At 37.4% G+C, this 7,830-nt stretch overlaps 1 long non-coding RNA gene across 1 annotated transcript; it reads left to right on the forward strand.

Annotated features, from left to right (window-relative positions):
- Positions 1–5,719: 5,719 nt before the first annotated feature.
- On the forward strand, positions 5,720–7,579 carry LOC104101265 (uncharacterized). The gene is made up of 2 exons (XR_011412639.1): positions 5,720–6,078; positions 7,174–7,579. It is a non-coding gene; the product is annotated as an uncharacterized lncRNA (long non-coding RNA).
- The last annotated feature ends 251 nt before the right edge of the window (positions 7,580–7,830 follow it).

Genomic DNA, 7,830 nt, shown 5'->3' on the forward strand with positions numbered 1-7,830 from the left:
TCAATCAAGGACCCTTCTTGGATTCAATCTCATTTTTCAAAAACAATAAATACTCCCATCATGCGGAGATTTTCAATTCTTGTCTCTCCCATCGGGGGAGATTTTATATTCCTCTCAATGCTCCTATATTTCATAAGAATGGCACTATAGCCTGTCGAATCCTCCCATCACATGGAGATTCGAATTTTACTTTCCTTTCCATGATCCGATATCGTATCTGAATGGTACTACAGCCCATCGAATCCTCTCATCGCGTGGAGATTCAAATTTTACTTTCCAATCCATGCTCTGATATCGCAGTGGAATAGTAATACAACCCATCACATCCTCCCATCGCGTGGAGATTAAAATTTTACTTTCCCGTCCATGCTCCGATAGTGCATCAGAATGATACTACATCCCGTCTAAATTTCAATGCTCTGCTATCGCTTCAGAACGGTAACTACAAAACCCGTCTAATATTCAATGCTCCGATATCGCTCCGAAATGGTACCAAAGTCCGTCTAACATTCAAACTCTCTGATATCACTTCGGAACGGTAACCACAAAGCTTGTTTTACATTCAATTCTCTTTATAAAAAATCACAACAAAACAAATTGATTAAGTCAAAATTCAAAAATCCAAAAAAAAAAATGAAAATCTAAAAGTATTTTATTTATATTTCTATCGCTTCCCTGAACTATGCTTTACCTGATTCTCATTTCAACGAGATACGTGGGCAAACTTCGGCTTCGATCTCATTTTTCAAAAAAAAAAAAGATTAAGTAAAAAAAAAACATATATATATATATATATATATATATATATATATATATATATATATATATATATATATATATATATATATATATATATAAAGTTAAAATCATAAAATAAAATATTGATAAAATCAAAATTCAAAATACAAAAAGAAAAAAAGAGAAAAAAATCATAAAAAATTGACTTGGTTAGTACCAACATAGTTAGGATCAACTCGGGTAAACCATAGACTCTTGTGGTACCTCTCAATTTATTGACGCTTGAAATTCTCATGCTTACAGTTAGGGTAAGAATAAAGTTGGCCTCATCGTTTCATGTGCATTGTGTTATGAGCGTAGATTAATATTTATTGCTTTTTATTGTAGATCTAGAACTTGGCCCGAATGTCTTTTGAGGCGAAATCCTGAGTAACGCTTGGCTTAGGAAAGGATCGTAGGCCTTCTTTGACTCGTGTGAGCCTTTCTAGCCTACCAAATGACGCCAATCCCTAGCATTTCCCCCTTTGAACCTTAAGCCTTTTCTTTGGACAACCACATCTTAGCTTATACCCTTCATTGTGCTTACGAGCACTACCCCTCTCTAGGCCCTACCTCTTCGAGCGCACTGAAAACATGTAACTTCGGACGAAGACCAAAGTGGAGGCGACATGCATGAAAAGGAGAAAGACACAAAATCCAAAACAAGGAGAGACACGACTTCAAGAAAAGAAAAAGGGAAACTCCACAAGTTCAAAAGGAGGATCTCAACAAAAAGAAGGAACTTCCGCAAAATTCAAAGAAAAATCAATTAAAGGAGAGGAGAAAAATACAACAAAAAGGAGAAAACTCCGCAAACTCAAAGAGGAGGAACTCAAACAAAAGAAGAAAAAACTCATGTGGAAGAAACTTCAGAAGAAAAAGAGAAGAAAAATAAACTTCTGGAAAAGGAAGAAGAACTTCCAACAAGAAGGCAAGTTCAAAAGAAGTCGAACAAAAGAAAGGGACATCGAGCCGAACAAGATCAAGCGCCGAAGCACGATTTGAGTACCGAAGACATAGATGCAGTGCAGTGCTCAAGGAAGAATTAGTCGCTCTTATCCCTGTCATGACCCAATTTCTCCCTCCGTGAACTGTCGTGATGGCACCTAGTCTCTATGACTAAGTAAGCCTAACACTTTTGCGAAAGTGAAACTAAAGCATGAACATTAACTACTAACAGTAACAAATATATAATAAGCAACTAAATACCACTCGGCATATACAATTATCACCTCTGAAAATGTACAAAACAATTTTCCAAAATCTGGAATACCGTAAGTCACAAGCTACCAAGAAATCTTAACCGTTCTATACATTATTTCTACAGAAATAAGGAAAAATGAACATAGGGGGATAGAGGGGGACTCCGAGGATTTGCGGGCATGAGCAGATGTACCTTGAAATCTCAAATAAGCAGCAACGACTGCAACTAGTGATGAGGCTGGTAAGATGAACCTGGTTCTGCACACGAAAAACATGTGCAGGAGAGGGCGTGAGTACACCACAACGGTACCCAGTAAGTGCCAAGCTTAACCTCGGTCGAGTAGTGACGAGATCAGGTCAGGGCCCTACTGGTATAAATATAATGAAATAAGATAGAATAAAATATCGCAGTAAAATAAATACGAAAATCTAACAGAAATAGAATCAATGAAAGACAATAGCTCATAACACAGTGATAACAATAGGGGATCTCCCGAGATACTGTCTCGTAATTCCAAACGTAAATGTGCAGAACGTAAATGTGCAGGGGGATCTCCCGGAATACCATTTTGTAGTCCCAAAATAAATATGTAAAACAGGGGGATCTCCCGGAATACCGTTCCGTAGTCCCAAAGTAAATATGCAGTATAGGGGGACCTCCCGGAATACCGTTCCTTAGTCCCAAAATAAATATGCAGTGCAACCAACTGAAATAACAATTACAGCAAGAAATTCTATAGTTTAGACTAAGTTCAATTCAAGGAAAGCAGGTAATTTCACTAAACATGCTGCACAGAGTTCAAACAAGTAGGCATGCTATTCTAGTCTAAACAGGATAGTTACATATGGTAGTGTGTTTCAAATAAGGAGAAAACAAGTTATGACTTAGTTAAAAACGGAGTTTTACAACAAATAGCCCGTGTACGTACTCGTCACCTCACGTACACGATGCTCACATATCAAACAGTACCAAATCCTAAGGGGAGTTCCCCCACACAAGGTTAGACAAGCCACTTACCTCGAACCAAGCTCAAATCAAATTCGAAATCATGCTCTTGCCATGAGTATCCAACTCCGAGTAGCCCAAATCTAATCAAATCAATTAAATAACGTAAATATAGCTACAAGTAACTAATCTAGCTAATGAAATCAAAGCTAAGGCAAGAAAATAGAAAAATGCCCAAAAAGCCTCCCCGGGCTCACATCTCTGAATCGGGTAAAAGTCACAAATTATGAATACCCATTCACTCACGAGTCTAACCATACCAAATTCACTCAAATCCGATACCCAAATCTCGATCAAAATCCCAAAATTCAGCCTAAGAACTTTTCTCAATTTTTCCCTATTTCCACCCCAAATCCGAAATTAAATGATAAAATCAAGCATAGATTAGTGGGATTTAATCATAAGGGAGTTAAAAATCATTATCCAATATCTTCCTCTGAAAATCTCTCAAAATTTCGCCTTCTACCGAGCTCTCAATCAAATTTTGTGATATGAACTTAAACCCTCATTTTTGAACTTTAAATTCTGCCAAGTGGTTCCTTAATCGCGATCGCGAAAAAGGCCTCGCGATCGCGAAGAACAACTTCGCTCCCTAAAAAATTTACTCTACGAGAACGCATAACACCTCACGCGAATGCGATGTACTAGCTGCTCACACCTACGCGATCGTAATTATCCTCGCGCGACTGCGAAGAGTAACACTCAAACTCCACTGCTGCCTCACTTCTTCTTCGCGAACGCGGCCTAGCCCATGCGTTCGCGGTGCACTGCCTGATAACCTTACGCAATCGCGTTTTCATCTTCGCTAACGCGAAGAGCAATTTTAGCTGACCTCTCAGATGACCTACGCGATTGCAAGATCTCCCTCACGAATGTGACGAAGAAAAATGTCTGCAATAACACCAAAAAATCTACCAACTCCCTAAGTCCAAAAATGACCCGTTGAGCATCTGAAATACGCTCGAGGCCCGCGGGACCTCAACCAAACATACCAACCAATCCTAAAATACCATACGAACTTAGTCGAGCCTTCAAATCACGTCGAACAATATCAAAAATACAGATTATGCACGGATTTAAGCCTAATGAACTTTGAAAATTTTAAATTCTACAAACGACATCGAAACATATCAAATCTCATCCGAATGACCTCAAATTTTGCACACAAGTCATATTCAACACTACAGACCTACTCCAACTTCCGAAATTGGTAGTATCCAAATACTATTTCTATGGGATCGGGTTGTTCGCCTCAACAGTACTGAGTACCACTATTCCTAAGGAATCGGGTCGTTCACCTCGGCAGCTTCGTGCTAAATACTTGAGACTAGATTTTCTTTGGTAGTAGTTAAGTTAGTGCCTTCCAGGTCGGTTATGACATATTTAGTGATTTGATGTAGATTCATGTGGGGAATTACAATAATTATTTTTATCCGTTTTATTATTTTGTTGTTACTTGATGTACATTCCCCATGTCTACTTTATGTATTTCTATTACTGTTTGACTACTAGTAAGTGTCAAGTCGATCCCTCGTTACTACTTCTTTGAGGTTAGACAAGATACTTACTGGGTACGCGTTATTTTAGGTACTCACGCTATACTTCTGCACTGAATGTGCAGGTACTGAGACATGTACTACCAGTGGTTACACGGGCGCGTAGCCGCACTTCTGCCGAGACTTAGTGGTGAGCTGCTTGCCTTGCTTCGATCTGCAGCACCGAAGTCTCCCTCTATCTTGTTTATTATTTTATCTATTACCCTTCAGACTGTAGTTGTATTAGTTATATATATATTCTCTAGATTGCTCATACACTTGTGGCACCGGGTTTTGGGGGCTTCTAGCATTTACGTATTGTTGCACTTATCATTACTATCACTATGGTTTATGTATTTCTCACGCTTGGTGTTTTGAGAAAAAAGTAAGTACGGTTGCATGAGATCTTACTTATTTTGGTCTTTTAAAAAAGGAAACTTCTGTTTTTTAAAAGTTATAAAGGGATAACTAAATTGGAGGTTCACTTGTGGGCTTGCCTAACGGTGGCGTTAGGCGCCATCGCAACCTATTGCGGGGTTTGGGTCATGACAATGTTGTCAATTCCTTTGGTCGAAGACTCCTATATCGTTTCCATTGAAAGATGGGCAACTGTTGCCACTCAATTTTGACCCTTCGCATTTTAAATTATCTTCTGTAGGCTTCCTTGTCATAAAATAATTAAATATAGTATTTTGCACATTTTTAAACTATAATGCAATTTATTGATAATTATTCTCATTTTAACAAAATACAAGAATTTTTGTCATTTTATTACAATTGGTTAAATACTACTATTATCTTTGTGCATTTTTATAAATTTTAAACAATTTATTGATATTTATCATATTTTTCATCTATCAATTAATTATCTTTTCAAAAATAAAATAATAATTACTGCAATATTATCGTGGTAATTGATATTTTAATTAATACTACAAGATTTGTTGATTAAATAAATATTTTCTTATATAGCGTAGTCTATTAATTACACGAAAGCTAATATAATTTAATTAAAAATACGGATCAAATCCAGTCAAATTTAATATTGATGTAACAAGACATCCTGACGTGACTTAATATCTTGGTGTGACTTGACAACGATGTGACAAGTCATATTGACATGACATGATACCTTTTACCCAATGGGTAAAGACTATTTTGTTCTACTATAAGTTGGTACACATTAACCCACAGCATCAGATTTTGTCTAACAAAAACCATAATAAAGTCTTGCTCTCATCCCTCTCATTTTGAGAGAACACAGCCGCCAACCCTCTTGGCTCTTCCTCTTAGGGGATTTCCGCCCATCTACTGCCGTTGCCGGATTTTGTTACCGGCAGGCTGGCAACGCCTACCATTGTTGTCCATCACCAACCCCTCATTATTTTCCATCAGCCGCCTCCCTCCATTTTTGCTCTCTCGCCCTTCTCTCATGGTTGTCACTGCCAAGGCCCGCCGGCGATCACCCACGACCATCTCTGCTCTCCTCATCTTTATTCTCACCACGAGTTCATAGCAACAGCCGGATCATGGTTGGATTCAACCCAAATCTAGCCGGTGAGTGCTCAGACCAGACGGCCCCCTTTATTTCTGTTGCCGTCTTTTTTCCCATCTCTTTTCCACTATGTCGCTGGAAATGGCGACTCCATATTAGAAAGATAGTGTGAGTCGCCGCCGGTGATTTTGTTCCAACGATCTGTGGGTTTTTTCGCCTGCTATCTGTTTGCCTTAGCATTTTTATATTGTTGGTTGGTTACTCACAGTGAACAGAATTATATCCAAATGGGCTTCGCTTTCCGGCAAGCTAGCGTTTTCCGGCGACTTTTATTATTTTGCTATGGTTATCTTGTTCTGTTGATGTTATTTACCATATAAGATTTATCTTTATTCCAAGTTTTGGACTTGGTTGCTAACAGGGGCTCGCCGGCGATACACCTGGCCGGATTTTCGGCTGGAAGACATTTTCCAGCGATCTTGTTCACCGGTTCTGAGTTTATCGTGTTCTGTATTTTTTTTAATGGCCTAGGACCTTTTGGTTGCCATATAATTCATGGTTGGTTAAATGTTTTACCATCTTTCCTATGTTTGCTTTGATCCGTATAAATTTTGCTGGCTGCCTTGATCCGTCGTCGCTATCGCGGCTATGTTGTTGAAGTTTTTGATCGATTCTGTTGGCCTCTTGGATATTGTTGGGTGACTTCCTTTACAGGGTTTGGACGGGATTTCTTTTGTTGTCTAATTCCAACAAATACTACACGAGATTAAGGCCAATGAGAAAATAACCCTCGAGTTATTGAGGCCACAATGCACCGAATTGACCTTTCGGACTGGGCCCAAAATAATGAGCCTGTGATAATAAATATCGGAAAATAAAAGATGGGACATGATGAACTAACAGTCTTTGGAGGGCGACACAGTCGGCCGTCATAGTCGCAACCAAGGCGATTTCCATTTTTATGTCTAGTAGGATATCAAAAAAATACATATTTGAAACTATTTTTTAAAAACTTTTTCCAAAAAAAGTCAAATCATTTTCAAAAATATTTTCTAAAAAAACATTTCAAAACCAAAAATCATTTTCAAAAATATGTCGTTTAATTTATTTTTACCCTCTTGTTTTTGTACTAACTCATTTTCTTCTTTCTTTGCGAGGTACCCTACTTGAAGTACTTTGGAGAATACACTTGAAAGAGAATCAAAGATGAATCCCCGTCAAACTTTCCCGCTTCGATACATCTCGTTCTCGGATGTACTCAAAAATACATGTATAGTAAAGTCGTAGATAGATATCATATCTAATTATTTATTTATGCTTGCTTGATACTTGATATTTGTTTATATGTGACAATACTTGGGGCACAATACGTCTAATTAAATATTAAACATTCAACATGTATCTCAAATAAATGTATAGCTTGCATTTATAATTAGATCATTAGATATGCTTTCGCAACTTGATTAATTGATTAGGATCGATATGAACCTAATTATTTAAACTAGTTGCTCACTGCATAAGCATGACATTCTTTTCTAATAAGATAAATGTATATTTTTCTTACATGTGGGCTATTATGTTTAGTTATTCTTTTAGGTCACCCCATTTGTAAATTACTTTAATCATTTCACTTCAAGTAAATACATGCTTGGCACAAACTCGTAATAATTAATTCTTTTTCAATGAATGATATTTAATATGATTAGTTTACACATAATTGTGCACAATAGGTTAGTGGTATTTTTTTAAAGTTTGAAATTTAATGTATTGTACATCCATTAAATTCATGTGAATACAACCATTGTGCTTGTCTA

This window comes from Nicotiana tomentosiformis, chromosome 1, assembly GCF_000390325.3.
Source record: "Nicotiana tomentosiformis chromosome 1, ASM39032v3, whole genome shotgun sequence".
Lineage (NCBI taxonomy): Eukaryota > Viridiplantae > Streptophyta > Magnoliopsida > Solanales > Solanaceae > Nicotiana > Nicotiana tomentosiformis.